The sequence below is a fragment of the Lissotriton helveticus genome, assembly GCF_964261635.1.
Source record: "Lissotriton helveticus chromosome 1_1 unlocalized genomic scaffold, aLisHel1.1 SUPER_1_unloc_14, whole genome shotgun sequence".
Lineage (NCBI taxonomy): Eukaryota > Metazoa > Chordata > Amphibia > Caudata > Salamandridae > Lissotriton > Lissotriton helveticus.
In genome coordinates, this window is record NW_027611653.1 from 1,617,103 (window position 1) to 1,637,500 (window position 20,398).

The 20,398-nt window shown below is 48.0% G+C and overlaps 1 protein-coding gene and 1 long non-coding RNA gene across 2 annotated transcripts in view; one reads left to right on the forward strand and one right to left on the reverse strand.

The window, feature by feature from the left end:
- The window catches only part of LOC144805533 (uncharacterized), a 297,575-nt gene that overhangs the window by 210,858 nt on the left and 66,319 nt on the right, over nt 1-20,398 (forward strand). The window lies entirely within an intron of this gene.
- LOC144805556 (uncharacterized) overlaps nt 1-20,398 on the reverse strand; it is a 54,426-nt gene that overhangs the window by 28,418 nt on the left and 5,610 nt on the right. Inside the window, exon 3 of the long non-coding RNA XR_013605542.1 lies at nt 3,458-3,636. This is a non-coding gene — a long non-coding RNA (uncharacterized LOC144805556). The remainder of the gene's footprint in view (nt 1-3,457; nt 3,637-20,398) is intronic.

Genomic DNA, 20,398 nt, shown 5'->3' on the forward strand with positions numbered 1-20,398 from the left:
GCCCGTTCCAATCTTTTACAGATTGTTCTCAGACACCTAAGTTCAGGAGTGTACCAGGGAGCGGAACCAGTTCTTCTATCCCTGGTAGGCCTTTTCTTTTTCGGTATTATTAGATCAAGGGAACTAGTCAGCCAATTTTCCACGTGCTGGTCAGCTGTAATTGGGTCAGAGACAGGAGGAGGATAGGTTCTCGCCAACTCAACCGCCCAGCTGTCCACTGGCAGCCTAGACCATAGCCGCTCAACTGTATACCGTCTGGGTACAGGGTCTCTCCCCTTCTCCAACTGCCACCTAAGGGGGACTAGGAAGCGCCAGGGGCGGCAGGGCCTGTAGGTTCTCTGAATTAGAGAAAGCCACATCCAACTGGTGACCCTTGTTGTGGGTAGCTCCGATGTTAATGAGCTGCAGATCAAGTGCTCCCAACATGCCTCGTAGGTCTCTCGCCACTGCATCACTCGGATCTTCAAAATGCAGGTTGAGGTCCCCAAGGACTATAAAGTTGGAGGACGCGGCGGCTAATTGTATAACCGGCTCAAGAAAAGAATCAGTGAAATTCCCTATCGCTACAGGAGGCCGATAGACGAGAAGGCCCGCAATAGAAATGGTAGGAGAGATAAGTAGCGAGAATTGACAGCCTTCACAGTTATCCATACCGCTATCTAAGGCTTTACACGTAAATTTATCTCTGTACAAAATGGCCACTCCTCCCCCTCTCCCGACTGGCCTATCTAAATGAAACATAAGATATCCAGGAGGAAGGGCTTGGACAATATCAGGTCCTGAGCATGGGGTCAGCCAAGTTTCAGTAGGGAGCAAGGCGTCTAAGCTGTGGTCCAGAATCAACTAATTAATTTCCATGGCGTGACAGGGCAATGACCTGCAATTAAGCAGAGCCATAGAAATTTGAATGTGATCTTTTGACGAACTACCGGAGCAACATAAGGAGCAGTTCTTAAAGGGGACACCTTCTGCCCATTGGTAGCCGCAACTAGGGTCTCTAGGAACGCGTAGCGAAAGTAAAGTGTTACTGGAGTACCTGCGAGTAGGATCCGTGAGTCCGGTCGAGCTGGGCAGAGTAATGCGCCCTATGCCCGTCTGGGCCCAGACGGGCACAGACGGGCTTAACTCTGGCGAGACTCCGGCGACGTTCCAGCGATGACGCTGCGCGTCAGCATGGCTGGCTTTATGTTCGCCCAGCGTCAATAAACTAGAGTGCTGACCGCGCCGCCGGCAGTGTACCCCCTCCCAAAATGGCCACCACAAACGAGACAGTGGGCAAGGGACCCGCGATATCGCGGTGTTCTCACAATTAGAGTGGGGGTAAGCGTGACAGCCGTGCAAGTCTGCGAATGGCCTCAGGTAAAAACAGGGGAAAAAGGTAAACTAAGAAGCAAAACAAAATAGGCAAAAACGGGACGATTAAAAAAGAATTAAACAGAGCAGAGTTGCAGTAATATGCTGTGAGCACCAAGTCCTTCCTAGAGCGCTATGAATCAAGATGTTAATATATGCTGCTGTCAAACGAACATGTATGGTGTTTTGTCCATTCCCGACCTTTATTTCACCTAGTTGGTAGGGCTTGCCTATAGACTTTGACAGCTTTATGTCCCCTTATATGCTGCTTTTTGCTCTTTTTCGGGCCTAAAGGCTTATGCTCGAGCGATGCTATGTTCTTTTCTGACACCATCCTGCTAAGCCTCTTTAGGTGAAAGGCAATGTTTTAGTTTCAATGTGTTGTTCGCTAGTAGTGAACCAGCAAGCACCGGTTCTTGTCGGAGAAATGTACTCTCTTCGCGCTGGAGCCATAACAAAAGCTTGGCCAGCTGCTGTTGTGTGCCAGGAACGGAAAGGTACAGGAATCTCATGAGAACGGTAGGCGGGTTCTTCTAGAAGCTTCGAGAGAGAGCTACATTCTATATTAGTGAAAGCGGGTCCAAGTGAGGGTGAGAGGATTGTCTGGTGGTTTTGGCGGTCTGGTGAAGCATCACAGTGCAGACGTGCAGTCGTGTTTGTGGAACAGAGAGTCCTGACCCAACCGAAGAGGGAAAGAGAGACGGACCTGTCTTCAGATTGCAGATATCTAATAATATGGTGAGGTGTTCCATGTATGACTCATTTTATCTAATTATTCCTTTATTTTCAGGTTCTATATGTGTGTATGTATATTAATAAGTCATTTCTTTCTATGTCCTTTCATCATTGTCTAATAAAAGACCCCAATTTGCATTAATTCCATTTGTTTGTTGTCACTAAGAGAGAGTGTGGGTTCTTCTTAACCAGGTGCTGTAGTATAGAAGGAGGGGTGATTCCCTTCTTACAGGTAACTGATGATGGGAAGGTGTGCTGCTCATAATTAGGGATGACTACATGGGAGAATATATAATTTGTCCTTATTCTCTGTGGAGGAAGGTCGGGCCCCTTTTTTACCAAGTGCTTACAGAGGGATGTGCTAGTTCCCCTCTAATGAGTACTTGTAGATACGGAAGGGAAATCGGCTCCTAAGCAGGAATACCTAAATTGCTGGTAGACCAACCCAACATAGCGTAAGAGGTATGTACTGATTTTCACCGGAAGGTGTTGCTGATTCGCACCAGGGTGCGTTGCTCGCATAAGTGCGCGTTGAACGTCGGAAGACGTTGCTGACTTGATTTGATATTTGATTAGTCAGAAGACGTTGCTGATTTGATATTGATTCGTCGGAGGACGTTGCTGATTTGATATTGATTCGTCGGAAGACGTTGCTGATTTGATATCAATTCACACCAGGGTGCATTGCTCGCGTAAGTGCGCGTTGATCGTCGGAAGACGTTGCTGACCTGATTTGATATTTGATTCTGATTCGTCGGAGGACGTTGCTATACATACCCTCTGAGCTTTGATCTATAGTATCTTTAGTTATTTATGTTAGTCCTCTCTCAGATAGGTAGTCTGAATGTGGTGTTTTGTTGTAAGGCATTCTGGGAAGGGACTGTGATGAGTAATTACTTTATAGCTAACTAGCTGAAACACCAGAAAAGTAGGAAAATATCAGTCATTACATCAGTCCACATGAAAAGACAACCCTCCTCCACCTGTTGTAGTTGGAGACAATATTGCATATGAAGAAAATCGCATTATAGATGCAAAACGTAAACATGGTCGATTACAGTATTTAATTAACTGGAAGGGTTATGATGCGTCAGAAAGATCCTGGAAACAGGAACACATGTACATACTACAAGATTGGTCAGATCTTTCCATGCCTTGCATCCGGAAAAACCCTGTCACATACGAAGTCCTTTGGGGGGGCAGGAGGCATTTCCTGCATGTGTAAACGTTCTTGGCATGTACACGTGAATTACTTGGGAAAGATCTAAGGCCCAAATCACCTTCACATGCGCACGTGAGAAAACCTGAGACCCAAAGCAATTTAAACCCCACCCACTTGGTTCCCGATGCTTCGCGCCTAAACACTCACCTGACTCCGGACCTTGGTGGCAAATACTCCGAAGCTCTTTAGCGCTCCACCCTGCTTCCTTCCCTGTCTTCACTCAGTGTCTTCGGCTGTGTTCTTGCTCCCCGGAGCACATTTCAGACATTCCTTCCTGTTTCTGAATTTCCGGCTCCAGATCCTCTCCCGGCACTGTTTCCGATTTCCTGCAAAAGAGAAAAGAAAAGAGAATCAACAAAGGGATGCCAAGCAACACCTCGCTCTGAATGGTAAAGCGTTAGCATGCTTGAACACATACCAGTAAGAATTTAAACTTTATGAAAACTGCGGCAGACCTCTTGACCTTCTATAAATCAAGAGAACGTTTTGAAACTCTTCCTGAAACAATCCAAGGACTTTAAGGACATTGAGTAAGTGAAGAATGTTAAAGTAAAACAGACATTTGTGTAAATACCTTGAGTCTGATTAGAAGACTGAAAGGAAACAGAGAGCTCGATTGTTGTTATTATTTATATATATTTAATGTGAAATTACGGAGCAAATATTGTAAAGGAAATCAGTAACTCTTGAGATAATTTGAGCAATCACAGATTATTAGTGCACCTGTAGTGTTTTTTTTGTTTATTCTTTCTTTTAGTTTCAAGAATCCTTTTGAGAAAAGGTCAAGGGTAATTCAGGTATACCTAATTAATAGTTCCAAAGCAGATGTTTGACCTAAAAAAGTGATTTAGGGTGTTCAGATTAATCGGGTACATTTATCAGATTATACACGAGCTGAAAACTGAAGCCCAGTAACACTTTGCCTTTCTCGAGAGACATTCTACACGACTGAATTGTCAAGTCGGTCTACAAGAATCCAGTGTGTCTTCTCTTTTCTCGTGTCCCTATTCCCCCCTCCCCCGGTGTTCGATCAGGGCAGCAAGTGAATCCTATCCTTGCCTCTCTGGTGGAGTTCAGAGTGAGTTGGGTAATAGAAGCATCAAGGAAGGAACAAACCGGAGTACAGGCGGGTGAATTCGTGACACCATGGGCCCCAGGGACCACCACCTCCAAGGGGCTTTGTACTCGTTTGGGAGGGGGGGCCGCGCAGCCCCCATTCTAGAGCCCTTGATGGCCTGGGGAATATCACCCCCTAGGGCCAGCTGCAATGTCTCCTGCCATGCCATAGAAAACTCTGCTTTGCTTCTTGGAAGCGAGAGCAGGAAACCTGCTCTCGCTTTCAAGAAGCAAAGCAAAATTGCTTTTGGGCAAGGGGAGCTGCATGTTAGCAGCTCCCCTTGCCCAAAAGCAATTATGGCTCCCGCAGGAGGCGAGGAGCCGGCAGGGACCGTGGGGGCATTGGGGCTCCCCCTAAATTGAGGGTCGGCCCCCGGGGTGCTGGTTTCCTTCACAGCGGGCTCTTCCCTCAAGGCAGATTGGTATCCTAGCGCTGCTGCGCCAGACACTGATCACATTTAAAATTGTGACGATTTATTTTAGTACTACTGCGCAGAACTGTGTACATTGCCTGCTTACATAGTGAGCATTTTGTTATCGTAGCACTGCGCTGGTCAGCTTCATTAGTAGCATTTAAAGTGTGCCACATCGTAGCGCTATATCGTAGCGCTACATCGCATTGCCTTAGTCACTCGCCTGGTTTCGCTTTTGTCTCAGCCATTTTGTTGTTTGTTTGGCCCCCAGCCCGCCCCTCCACCCCGCCCCCGCCTCCCAGCTGATCCTTCCCCCCACAGATAGTATAGGAATCACCCTGCCTGCACTCGCGCTGTGACCATCCTGACTCCTGTTGAGGAGGTCGCTCCCCACGATCCCCGCCACCGCAGTGCTGGTTTCCTTCACAGCGGGCTCTTCCCTCAAGGCAGATTGGTATCGTAGCGCTGCTGCGCCAGACACTGATCACATTTAAAATTGTGACAATTTATTTTAGTACTACTGCGCAGAACTGTGTAAATTGCCTGCATACATAGTGAGCATTTTGTTATCGTAGCACTGTGCTGGTCAGCTTCATTAGTAGCATTTAAAGTGTGCCACATCGTAGCGCTATATTGTAGCGCTACATCGCATTGCCTTAGTCACTCGCCTGGTTTCGCTTTTGTCTCATCCATTTTGTTGTTTGTTTGCCCCCCAGCCCGCCCCTCCACCCCGCCCCCACCTCCCAGCTGATCCTACCCCGCCCCACCCACCCCCCTCCACTATTCACTTATGACAGATGCTTTTGCGCACAGCGTTTACGCGCAGCGGTCACGCCCCATGCGCGCCGAAGGCGCGCCAAAGGTAAGCCCGTCTAAGCCCGTCCGTGCCTGGACCGCGCCCAGCGCCATACACCCTGGTCCTCGCAAAACCCACTCCTCCCGCATTACGTACGATTCCGCATCCCTCTCAGCACTCAATCCCGGCCGACTCCACGACTGCTACCAAGCCGCCCCTGGAATCACCCATGGACCCTTCACCTGCCACTCCTGCAAACTCGACTGCATCAGGACCAACCCTAAATCCACATCCTCCAAACAGAGCTCCAACACTAACCACCTGAAGTGCATCCTACTCAACACCCGCTCAGTCCACAGACACGCCATTGAACTCTGGAACCTACTCAACACCACTTCGCCGGACGTCGCCTTCCTTACAGAAACCTGGATGAACGCCTCTTCAGCGCCCGACATCGCCATAGCCATCCCGGACACTTATAAGATCATCCGAAAAGACCGCACCAACCAAACAGGAGGAGGCATCGCCATCGTCCAAAAGATCACCATCCGAATCACGACCAGCTCTAACGACAAGCTCGCGACCGCCGAACACCTTCACTTCCAGATCCACCCCGACCCCAGGACCACACTTAGAGGCACCCTCATATACAGACCACCAGGAACACGCACGCAATTCAGCGAAGACATCATTGACTTCATCAGCCCACTTGCCCTTGCCTCCGAGAACTACATACTACTGGGAGACCTCAACTTCCACCTGGAAAAGAATAACGACAGAAACACCACCAACCTTCTGGACAATCTCGCCAATCTCGGACTCAAACAACTCGTTGACACCCCCACCCACCTGGCCGGACACACGCTCGACCCCATCTTCACCTCCAGCAAGCACATCTCCTTCGATCTCACCACAGCTCTCCATTGGACGGACCACAGCTGCGTTCACTTCAGCTACAAAAAGACCACGTCCCACAATCCCCCACAACCTATTCCTCGAAGAAACTGGAACAAAATCACCACCGACCAACTCTTCACATCACTTAACCAAAACCCTCCTACCATATCATCGGACCCAAACCTAGCTGCTAACAAACTCACACATTGGATCACCCACAGCGCTGACGAACTAGCACCCTTGAAAAACCTCCAGATCAAACAAGGCAGCAAAAAGCCCCCCTGGTTCAATGATGACCTTAAGAAATCCAAGAAATTATGTCGTACTCTCGAGAAAAGCTGGAGAAAAAACCCAACCACTGATAACATGACCACCTTCAAGGACGCCACCCGCAAACACCACCAATTGATCCGATCCACAAAGAAATCAGCATTCAAGGATCGACTCAACAACAACGCTCACAACAGCAAGGAACTATTCAACATCGTCAATGAATTTACCAACCCCACCGCCAGCACCAACGACATCACTCCCTCCCAAGACCTCTGCGACTCTTTAGCCTCTTTCTTCCACAACAAAATCGCCGACATACATAACAGCTTTGAAAACCATTCCGAAGAACAGTCCATTCCACCCACCTCCGAACCAAAAGAACACTCTCACAACCTCTGCGCCTGGAACCCAATCACTACCGAAGACACCATCCGCCTGATGAACTCCATCCACTCTGGCTCACCAACCGACCCATGTCCCCACCACATCTTCAACAAAGCAGATTCCATCATCGCACCCCATCTCCGCGATGTCATCAACTGTTCCTTCAACTCCGCAACCTTCCCGGAAAGCTGGAAACATGCCGAACTCAGCGCCCTTCTGAAGAAACCCACAGCAGACCCCTCTGAACTTAAGAACTACCGCCCCATCTCACTCCTTCCATTCCCTGCTAAAGTCATTGAGAAAGCCGTCAATAACCAGCTCACCACCTTCCTTGAATCCAACAACTCCCTCGACCCCTCTCAGTCCGGCTTCCGAGCCAAACACAGCACTGAAACCGCCCTCATCGCTGCTACAGACGACATCAGAACGCTACTGGACAACGGAGAAACAGTTGCCCTTATCCTACTTGACCTCTCCGCCGCCTTCGACACAGTCTGCCATAGCACCCTCATACAACGCCTCAGCAACGTCGGAATACAAGGAAAAGCTTTGGACTGGATCATCTCGTTCCTCGATGGAAGAACCCAGAGAGTCCGCCTCCCCCCTTTTAGATCAGAAGCCACCAAAGTCATCTGCGGCGTACCACAAGGATCATCACTCAGCCCCACCCTCTTCAACGTCTACATGAGTCCCCTCGCATCCATCGAGCGACAACACAACCTCAACATCATCTCCTATGCAGACGACACCCAGCTGATCCTCTCCCTCACCAAAGACCCAAACACCGCCAAAACAAACCTACACGAAGGAATGAAAGAAGTAGCCGAATGGATGAAGAACAGTCGTCTAAAACTAAACTCTGACAAAACAGAAGTCCTTATCTTGGGATCATCCCCCTCTGCTTGGGACGACTCATGGTGGCCACCGGCCCTGGGTACAGCACCCTTACCTACAGACCACCACGCAACCTGGGCTTCATCCTAGACTCCTCCCTCTCAATGACCAGACAAGTCAACGCTGTCTCATCTTCTTGCTTCAACATCCTACGCATGCTCAAAAAAATCTTCCGTTGGATCCCCACCGATACAAGAAAGACAGTCACCCACGCACTGGTCACTAGCCGACTGGATTATGGAAATACCCTTTACGCCGGAACCACAGCCAAACTACAAAAAAAACTCCAACGCATACAAAACGCCTCAGCCAGCCTCATACTGGACATCCCCCGTCAAGCTCACATCTCCAGTCACCTGAAAGACCTCCACTGGCTCCCCGTCAACAAGAGAATAACGTTCCGCCTCCTCACCTACGCACACAAAGCCCTCTACGACCTAGGACCCGAATGCCTCAACACACGTCTGTCCTTCTACACACCCACCCGCCAACTACGATCGTCCAATCAAGCCCTCGCCGTAATTCCGCGCATCCATAGATCCACCATGGGAGGAAGATCATTCTCCTACTTAGCGGCCAAAACCTGGAGTTCCCTCCCCAATCACAATCCGCCTTACACAGAACCACCTCTCCTTCAGAAAGCAGCTCAAAACCTGGCTTTTCGATAAGTAATGCACCCACCCTCCCTTAAGCGCCTTGAGACCCCCTGGGTGAGTAGTGCGCTATATAAATTACTGAACTTGAACTTTAACAAATGGCATGGGAGGGGGGCCACAAAGCCGCCTCCCCTTTAGTTTATTGATTTTTTTTAAATGGAAGGGCAGCCCTGTGGGATGTGGTCCCCGGGGGCTAGAGGTGGCCCAGGGGAGTGAGGCCACGCTGTCCCCCTACCGGCAACATTTTTTACCACAAGGCCAGGTCCTGGGGGATTGGGTCCCCGGGGTCAGAAATGACCCAGGGGCATGGGGACCGCCTCCCTGCAAAAAAAAAAAAAAAAAAAAAAAACAGGCCCCGGGGGATGGGGTCGCCGGGGCCAATAGTGGCCCAGGGATTGTGGATTTCCTCTCCAAGGTACATAAACTCTTTAATAATTTTATTTGGCAGGATAAGGAACCGAGAATTTTCCTGAAAAAACTTCAACTGCCAAAAGACAAAGAGGGTGTAGGTCTACCTAACTTTAGATGCTACCAAACGGCATTCTTGTGCAAACAAGGAGCAAATTGGTTCCTTAACCAACAAGAATACACTCCTGTGTGGGTTCTTGTTGAAAAATGCATCATTCACAACCTGCCTCTCTCCGCTATAATGACTATGGACTCTTCAGCCTTTACCTAATCAAAATATATATTTCTCAACACTAGGCGGGCTCTACTTAGCCTTAAGAGACTCTGTAAAGCTAAAATAAAATTCTCCAAATCAAACCTAGCATCGTTCTGGTTTAACCCGGCTATAAAGGATGAGTGCGGAATTCTCTTTTGGGAGGACTGGGCTAACAAGGGTCTGAATTTGATGCGGGACCTTTACGACAGAACTTCCCTGCTACCTTTTGCCACCTTACAATCGCAATTTGATCTCCAACCGCTCAACTTTTACAGGTTTCGACGCCTTAAAGCACTTGTCTCTGCCAGAGCCATTGTCCCGCAGCAACCAACTCTATGCACCAAGCTAGCTCATCTTATGTCACAAGGCCACATGGTAACAAAAATATATAAACTCATATCACCGTCACCACAGAAAATACATAGAAAGTGTGAGAGGGATTGGGAAAAGGAAACAAACTCCTCTAACCTGGTTTTTGATTGGGACAAGATTCATCTCACCCCTTTCTACAATAAAATATCCCGATATTATCCCAGACCAAACTTATGTTGATAAATAGATCCTACTGGACACCTGAGAAACTCTTCAAGCTCAAACTTCTGGACAGTCCCCTTTGCTGGCACTGTAAAGCACACGCGGGTAACATGGCGCATATGTTCTTTTATTGTCCGTTGCTCCAAACATTCTGGGATAAGATCTATGCCTACACCCATCGCACCTTCCACTTCAGTCCACCTAGGGACTTCTCATATATTCTCCTAGGAGCGATTGATCCGAACATTACTAGGGAACATGACAGATACCTCCTAGACCTTATGCCAACGCTGGCTAGCAAAATTACCCTGAGCAAGTGGAAGAACGCTTCTGACGTCTCCTTTGTGCACTGGCAAGAATGGCTAGCTTCATTGAGGGGTGCGGATAACGACGTTTTACATTCCTCCCCCTGGCAAAAGCCTCACGCCAAACTCTGGAGTTTGCTTGACTCCTTGGAACTCTGTTATGACCCACCTTAGATGCACTGACAAAGGGCTTGCTTGGTCTCTACATGACCGCTGCTGCTACATTGGGCATTACTCCCGACAGGTATGACGGATGTCCGGACACAAGCAATTTCTACAAACCTTGTTGCGGTCATTCCTTTCTCCTTGTCTAACCTCTCTCCCTCTTCTTCCCTCTTTGTCTTCTTTGTCTTCTTAGTTCCTTCCGCTCCAAGAGACAGAGAGGTATGTTTGGATATCTGAAACAATGCTTCCTCTGCTTCACAATTATATGACTCGATGGTGTATTTCCCACGGATGTGTTATGTTACTGGCATCTTCTTATTTCCTGCTGACCACATTAAATGTAATTATCCAGGCATTGTTCATTGTATCTATCTTGCGAGCTAATTATTGTATGATGTCCTTCCTTTTCTTTGTACTGTTATGTTTTTGTACTTTAATAAAAAAGATTTGAAATAAAAAAAATATATTAAGAGAAGGCGGGGCCACACAGCCCCTCCTAAAAAACGAAAAAGAAAACCGAAGCGGGATCTCGCCGTAGGTCCGCCCCCTCCCTGTACCACTTGAAAACACGCCTTCTGGCGCGTTTTGGGTTGGGGGCTGAAGTCCCCTCGCAGCTTATGGGTCCTTAGGGGCCAACTAGCGCACAGGAACCTCCAGCAAGCACCACACAGTGGGATTGCTGAGAGGTGGTCCGAGGCCACGCCTTTTTTTACACCACTTTGCAAACGCGCCTTGTGGCGCATTGCTGATGGGGCAATGAGGTCCTGTTGTGCCCTGAGGCCCTCAGGACTAAAGTGAACTTCATCCCCTGAGCAGCAGTGCGCCAGGAGTCGCGTTTGCAGAATGGTGTAAAAAGGTGGCGTAGCCTTTGAACACTCTCAGCAATCCAGCTGTATGGGGCTTACTGGAGGTAACAGGAGGGCTAGTTGGCCCTGAGGGACAGGGCACTGTCGCAATTAAAACTCACATGTGATCAATGGCAGTGGTCTGCATTTTCTGAGACTCTGGCTTTACTGCCTCACTGATGAGTGATCCTATCCACTTTCGGGTACTCACTGACACCCAATGTGCTCCTCAGCCCTTACCTCTGAGAAGTGTGGCTCAATGATTAGAGCGGCAGACCCTGATGCAGAGGTCTAGCCCGGGACCAGGGTTCAATTCCCCGCCTCGGCGGGACTTGGGCTCAAAATTCCACGGACCTGATAATTCTCGCCTCGGTGCCTATTCCAATCATGGAGTCCCACTCTGCAACTCTGGGCAATAGCTTGCTTAATCTCCACAACGGTCCCCACAACACTAAGGATGCCTGGCCTCCACCTTGGTGGTGCCCAGGAGTGGACACCTCACAGGGAAAGCCAGGATGGGTCCCACAGCGGTATTCGTACAAGCGCCTTGAGACCCTTGCGGGTGAGTAGTGCGCTATACAAGTATCAATTTACATTTTAATTTACATTTACCTCTACGCTCAAAGATATCAATTTATAATAGGATCTTCCAGTTAAGCCGTAGGCTAGTTAGTAAATTCTCTCTCTCTCAATTATGCAGCCTCCATTTGTAGCTGCTTCGACTGCCTACTCTTTGGAGTGCAGCACGTTGGCAATCAAAGTCTTGTATAGATCATGATTACTGGACTATTTATACTTCACAGATGTGCCTGCGATTACTCTCTGGCATACTTTTTCCCTAAAACAGCAGTCTTCAGATAGTATTTCCTTGTGAGAACTAGTTGGCACTGAATGTCTATGTACTATTCTATTGTGAGTTAACTTCAAAACTGTTTATCCTGAATTTTTTTAATGGATCAATATTGCTGATTTTTCTTTATTCCCACCACCTACAAGTAGTGTAATTGTTTTGATTTTCATTAGTAAATCCCCGTGCAAAAGACATTGCTACCTGCGCCTGGTTATAGTTTTTATGAAAAGTACGTCAAGTTATGAGAAAAAAACCTTTAACATCACAAATTCCTTCACTGAGCCTTTCTTCTCAGTCCACTTTACTTTCTCTCCTAACATGTCTCTCACGAATGTGGTCCCTCTTCTATCCTTTTCAGCCTCTCATTCCCTCACTCAAGTGGACCTTCATGGTCTTAATTTATCTCTTACTTTCTCTTTCTAGCTTTTCACTTTCTTTTTCCCGTATTATCTCACTGTTTTCTTTTAACGCTCTTCCTCTTTTTCAACACCCTTTTTTTCTTTCAATCTTGTTTTTTTCTCACTTTTTTCTTGCTTTTACTTTTTATGTCTCACTGTCTGTTGTATTTTCGCTCTCTTGATCTTGTCCTCTTCTAGCTCTGCTGCTCTTTTTATCCCTCTGTTCTTCTCTCATCCTCATCTTTGTCTCCTTTTATCTCTCTCTTTATTTTTGCCTTATTTGCTCTTCTTCTCAACCATTGTCTGCATCACCCTCTTTCTTTCCTCTTTTTCACTCTGTTCTCTGATACCTTTGGGTTTCCTCTTGCTCTCCATTCTCATCTTTCTCTCTCTCCACCCTACTTGCAGAGTGTGCACCTTTAAGCACTCTGAATAAGGGGGGCATCATATCTGACAATCTCTGGCTGATATCCATCATCTCACAAATTCTAAATGCTAACCTTTGACTTTTTCACTCTATTCTATAATTCCCTTGATTTTGCAGTCACTTTCATGTTAATTTGTTTCTCTTTTGCTCTGGTTCTTACCCTATTTCATTCTCTCATTCTATTTCTCATCTAAATGGTACATTGACGGCTCCCTTCTCACTTTCACGCGGAATGAGACAGGGTGGCCCGTTGTCGCCTCTGTTGTTCATTTTAGCCACGGACCCACTAATACGGCACTTCCAAGAGAAACACCTTCATAGGTGTTTACACTTCACCACCGGCCCATTGTTAGTATCATTTTATGCAGATGACACGATTTTATATGTATGCAACCCCCAGACTAATTTGGATCCCCTGGGAGACTTACTTGGGTATTCCGATCACAGGCGAACAGTGGGCTGCCTGCTGTGCAGTTACAAAAAATGTCTCCCTTAATAGCCGACACAAACTAATACACTTTAAGTTTCTTCGTAGGATATACATTACCCCCTCCAGACTCCACAGGATAGACCCTGCCAGACTGCACCATTGTGCAAGATGCAACGCTCCAAATGCAGACTTCGCCCACCTCGCCTGGACCTGTCCACGCAAACACTCATACTGGGTAGGAATACATAAGATAGTGAGTGGCTTGGTTAAGGTACCGATGACCCCCTTGCCCGAGATTGCTCTGTTGGGATATGTAAAGCAGTTCCCACCGGCAATTCGCAGGTTTGTTGCCATAAGCTTACTACTGGCCAAAAGGGAGGTATCCATTCATTGGGGTGGCAGAACAGCACCATCGATGAAGGGATGGCTGAAGAGCATTGCGTCCTGTTCCACAAACAGCGACCTATACGCAATAACGGTCCCCCCCCACCTCCAGGCCCAAAGATATCTGGGGACCTTTCAGAACATACCTAGAGGCGCAGCGACAAGACCCCCTACCCGGAAAGAACAGGGCATAGTCCCAACAGGGGTGGGTTAGACTGTCCCGAGATACATGTCAATAATCAACTACACCGGATGCTAAACTCCTTTTTTGATGTCGGTACAGTTGATGTATCCCTATGTCATGTTTGTAAACACCGTTTATGTGAATTAGAGTCAAGAACGATTGTAACAGAAAATATGTTAGCAGCCGAGGGACTTGCTTTATGTAACATGTGATCACTCTGCGGCATTGATTGAACCCTTGACAGTGTGTATTATGTCTACCTGTACTTGCCAAAGGCTTTTACTTGTCCTAGTGTACTTCTTTACTCATACCTAAACGCAAAATAAAGTTTAAAAAAAAATAAGGGGTAAGAGCTCACTGAAGCCTACCCTACGCCCACACAGGAGCAGCAATCATTAGTGAAGCAGGTGCAAGGAAGCTCACCAAGGTGCAATTTCTGTAATCAGATGTAGGATAGATATATAGCCAATCACCGCTGCATGCAAGACCGTCTGTCTATCAGATCGGATAGATGGCTTTTCATACCCGACGAGACTACATGCTAGGACTTATCAAAGGCAATAATCCTTTCATGATTTTATCTGACTGGATGCGATGGTGATTACCAGCTTATTGATATTGCATCTCTTAATAAGAATAAGCGACTTGGTGTTCTTCAATAAAACTATTTCAATATGGATCGAAGGAATTAAATCAATCATGAATGATATGGTGATTGCCTATATATCTATACTACATCTGATTACAGAAATAGCACCTTGGTGAGCTTCTATAAAAGACCCTGATGAAGTCCATGTTGGACGAAACACGTTGGCTGGGCTGATGCATTTGAGTACAAATAAAGAATACATTGAAAAAAAGAAATCTCAAGACTCTGCGCTGTATTTTCTGATTTGGTGGAACTTATAATATTTTGTATAGTTTGCAAAGGAAATGAGGTTTAATTACATGCTTGAGCATAATTGATTTAGGAATCTAGTAATAACTGTATGCTCCTTTTCAGAATTTGACAATCCTAGTCAGTATAAGGCACAAGCAAACCCCATATTTAAACCTTGGTCAACCCCCTGGTAGCTTGGCACAGAGCAGTCAGGCTTAATTTAGAGGCAATGTGTAAATATTTGTGCAACACTTCAAACAGTAAAACAGCGTAAACAGCACACAAAATCAACACCAGGTTAGAAAAATAGAGCTCAATTTAATCAACAAATCGAAACCCAAAGACAAAAATCCAATCAGTATAACCGGAGATATGAATTTTTAAAGTATAAACTTCTATACAGCACCTAAAAACATAAAGCGTCAACCGAGGCAATCTGGTCATGCTGGACCAGGTTAAAGTAAAAAGTTCAAGCTAATCACGATGGAGCGCAAATTAGATAGAGCCCCAGATTAGTTCAGCTGAAGGTTTTACCCTCTCAAGTTTTGAGCCAAGAGCCCCGTTCCAATTGGAGAGGGTCGCAGGGAGTAAGGAGAGAGTTGATGGCGGTGGTGGACATGGCACAAAGAGCAGGCCAGGTGTCGCAGAAGGTCGGGCTGGAGCTTTACGTTGTTGGTCTTCCAGATCGATTGATGCTTTCCGTGCAAGGGGATAGTCGGCAGGGGCTTGTGCTGAAGTTCCGTGCGAGCAGTGAGATTCCGGTGCGAATGGGCTCATTTCCACTCATGAAGAGTTCAAAAGCTTGATTTAGGAGCCCACCGAACCACAGCAAGGGTCTAGGGCCTGAGAGGCACCATTTGGGAGCAAGGAACGCGCTGAAGACTGGTCCAGGCACTTCCACAAAATGAATGGGAGGTCAGGAACAGCACCAGCCCTCACTGCACAAGCTTCTGTTGATTGTAAATACAAGAGCATGGCTTTAACCCGTTTATTGCAGTGGCAATTCCGCTGCGATGTGGGCGTTCGAATGCGCGTCCGGGCCGTGTAGGCCAACGGACGTGCGCAGCACTACTGAGGTAGTGCTTGCGATGGCTGTTGGCCAACGCACGCACGCAAGGGATAAAAAAAATATTTGCTGCAAACCCCAGATCAGCCAAATTAAAAGATGCTCATGTGGACACACTTGTGTCAAAAACTTATTTTATAGATGCGGTCAGCAAGTGGGTAAAGTCTGTGGTTGCGGTGGCTCAGGAGAAAGGTAAGAATGTGCAACTTGAGATTCGCGGACTACGGCGGCATTCAGAATCATGCCTGAAGCCTCCAAAAGCAGCCCGCCGGAGCCTGAGGAATTGCCAGTTCTGAGTTGCAAGCTGCAATAGTCTTTAGTCTACAGACCTGAGGACATGTGACTGGGAGCCCCAAGGCCACGACGAGCCTCCAACAGCCTGGTCGCAGGGCATTGGATTTATTTAGGCATTTTTTATAGCGCATACTTTACCCAGCGGAGTCAGAGCGCTTTACAATAGAGCGAAGTATATAGGATTAGATATTATGGTAACATATTTACAGAGTATAAATCCACCAAAAATTACACGATACAAACTAAAGTTGGAGCGATTAGGGTTCCAAAAAAACACATTCCAGAGTTGAAGCGTAAGGACAAACTAGTCTCCAGTGAGGAACACGAAAGAGTCAATGCCTCCAGGCTGTGTAGGTGTATTGTTTTGACCCCGCCCCCCAGCCACTGACCACGCCCACGCCCACGTGCCCCGCCCCCAACGCACAGACCCCCGCCCCCACTGCCACAGGCCCCGCCCCCACATTCACTGCCCCCGCCCGAGTAGGAGCATTCACACCCACAGGCCCCGCCCCCACATTCACTGACCCCGCCCCCGGCACAGGAGGAGCATCCACACCCACAGGCGCCGCCCCCACAGGCCCCGCCTTGACACCCACAGGCCCCGCCCCTCTCAGGAATCATACGTTAATGCTCTTCCACCACTGCCTCGAGTCCTTGTCTCCCCTTACCTCTCTTGTGGTTTCGAGGGGGCAGTGTCGGCCTGGTGGAGGGGACACACCGAGGGCCCCACGTGACAACAAAGCGCGCGCTGGACAAGGGCCGCCCTGATCTGTAGCTGCGCATGGAGTAGTGTGGCTCACTGGTTAGAGGCAGCAGGCCTGAGAGCAGAAGTCAGCCTGGGGCCAGGGTTCAATTCCCGACGCGGCAGGGTCCTGGACCCTGGTCAGCGGACTCGATAATTCTCGCTTCGGTGCTTACTCTAATCAGGGGTTAAACTCGGCAACTCTGGGCATTAGCTTGCCTAATCTCCACAACGGCCCCACCAATTCCGGGGATGCCTGGCTCCACCTTGGGGACTCCCAGCAAGGGACCATCCCACAGGGAAAGCCAGGACGGGTTCCCCAGAGTTATACAGCGCCGGGACGCCCCGTTGCTGGGGCAGCTGTGCGCTTTACAAGTATACTACATTTACATTTACATTTACTCAGTTTGTCACAAGTGCGCAGGCGCAGGATGTCTGCTTGTTGTGGCCGCGCATGCGCTGAGAATAGCGGAGCCCATGAAACATAAAGATTGTGTAATTGAGCAGCCCGCAGGGAAGCACGGCCTGGAGAGTCCAACCGAGAGGGGACGCAACTGGGAACGTCCACACTGTCTTCCATTCAGAAAAACTGAAAACCCCAGGACTTAACTAAGAGCGCGGGTTAAAGAGGTCTCGATGGGTTAACAACTGCGCATGCGCTGGGGACAGACACTGCGTCCCGCAGCGGAGCAGGAGCTAAGAAGGGCCTTGGATTAACAACTGCGCATGCGCTGAGAACAGACACCTTCAAGAGGGCCTTGTATTAACAGCTGCGCATGTGCTGAGGACAGACACTGCTCCCGGGCCTTGGATTACCATGAGCTCCTCACTGCCATGCCAGGGACACTGCAGCAGCAGCTCCAAGCAGCAGGGAGAGGGAGCACAGAGGGGTGAGACTCGGAGACACACATGCAAACAATCAATCAATAACATCTGTATTCGATCTCTTAAATACAGATCATAAAAGCACAATTTAAATCAGTGATCAACAACCAGCCCCAGTTCATAACAAGTTAAAATCCTATAGCAAGTAGAATTATCTAAAAAGAACATCAGATAATTTTTACAGGACATTTTATCCCATAAAGTGCATCATGTGCCTCATAGACCGAATCCAGTCAGTTTACATCAAATTACTCATTTCTGCATATAATTATTAGTTAAAACCAACCTCGCGCCTTTCTACTTTTCATACAGGCCCACAAAAAGGTGGCCACCACAGACAAAGGGGTCAGGCAGAGATTTAAAGAAGTAACGTGCCACCTGGCATTGTTTAAAATTGTGGCGCTTTAAAATCGAAAGGATACATTCTTCTCTTCCTGTCTTATAAAACACACAGAACAAGACTAGGTGCAGGTCACATTGGGGGGAATGGTTGTGGGTGGACACCGGCCTCCAGCAACAAAGCGCTCCCAGCGCTAGAGGTAAAATAAAGCGCTCCCAGCGCTATAACCAGAAAATAAAGCGCGTCCAGGTGCAAATAACGCGCTTCCAAGCGCTAGGAGGCAATTCCAGCGCTCCCAGCGCTAGAGGACAGCACAAGTCCAGAGAAAGTCCTTGGAATGCAGCAAGATGGGGGGGCAAGGCTGGGCCAGGGCCCAGCTCACTGGGCCCTCCAGGCAGGAAGGCAGTCCCAAGTGGCGGTTCCTCCTGGTCCCAGCAGCAGCAGCAGCCCCCCTCAGTAAGATCAGGAAAGAACAACTTGCAAGGGGACACAGACCCTTTTTATACTAATAAATCCTTTGTCTGTGTGCAGGGTGGGGGAAGAACCAATCCCAGCTGGTCTGGGAGCACCCTTGATGTGCTCAGCCCCTCACTCTATTCACTAGGCAGGCTAGGGTCGTTAGACGCACCACAGGGGGCGGAGCCAGCATTGTGTGGGGAAAGCCCAGCCCTATTCAGGACCCAGGTGCACTCCTCCCCAGCCATCAGCACGCTAATCTCCACACTCACCACCGGGCAGACCCATCATGACTCATGGAGGCTGGCATCCCAGCCAGTTCCAGCCAATCACACGCCAGCACCTTTACAGCACACACACAGCCATGTCTAGAAGTGGCACTTCCACACTAGACACATACACGCCGCATACATCATTTCGCAGCATTGAATCACACGAGTCCGCACATACCAGACTCGAGCCTGTACACCCCACGCATCAGGAACTACCAGGGACACATACATTCCCCATGCATTCCTATGGGAGGGCAGGCCAACCTTACTCCACGCACTCAGAGTGCGCACGCACTTTCCACTGGGACACAGTGAAAGTGCGCAGAACACAAAAATCACCATCACTAGGTCACCATTAAAAGCAAAAAGTTTAGGGGTGAACCTGCTAGAAGGGCCAAGTCCAACACTAACCATGAAGAAAATGCTAACCACCGAAGGGAAAGAATGGGACATGTTGTTGCCACTCGCCCTCTTTGTTATTTGAAGCTTCAGAGAAGCTTGGGTTGTTCTCCCTTTGAACTTCTTCACGGGAGACAGCCACAAACCTTGCTAGAAATGACAAGAGAAGCGTGGGAACAAGAGAAACAAGAAGAGACACAACACCATCTAGAATACACCCAAAGCCTAAGAAACCGCATACAGAAATTGCGAGATTTTGCTCACAAAAACCTAGAAAAAGCTCAAAGAAGCCAGCAGATGTCTTACAATAAAGGAAAGAGGTGACAACAGTTACAGGTCCATGACTGGGTGCTCCTATTCCTACCTTCCTCTATACGCCAAAAACGGGCAGAATGGAAGGGACCATATGACGGTGCTGAAAGGGTAGGCCTCATACTTACCGGTTACGCCTTTCCTCAACCAAAACCCAGATATACCACATAAATCTACTAAAGAAATGGTTGGGACCCCTCCCCAAAGACACCCATTACGTTTTGCCTGACTCAAAACCCATTCCTTCAACATTGAATAAATTGCCCATAAACGAACATCTAACAGAGGAACAAAAAGTGTCTCTTCAGACCCTCTTAGAGTCCTTCTCCTCCATCTTTTCCGACCTCCTGGGAAAATCAACAATACTCGAGCATGCCATTGTTACCCCACCAAATAAAGTAATAAAACAAAACCCCTACAGAATACCAGGCGTTAGGCGGGACGCAGTTCCTGACGAAATAGAGAGCATGTTACAACTAGGAGTCATAAAACCTTCCAGCAGTAACTGGTCTCCCCCATTGTCATAGTTCTGAAACCTGATGGTTCCATCCGTTTTTGAATAAACGTCCGAGCAGTCAATACCATCTCGAAATTTCACTCATACCCGTCGATGAATCGAGAAATTAGGCTTAGCCCAATATATAACCACATTCGATCTTACAAAAGACTATTAGCAGGTACCACTTAAACAGGAAGACCAAGAAAAATCGCCTTTAGCACCTCTAATGGGCTATACGAGTTTACTGCACTGCCTTTTGGGTTACACAGAGCACCAGCGACGTTCCAAAGACTTATGAACAAAGTTTGCTCCCAACATCAAGAGTACT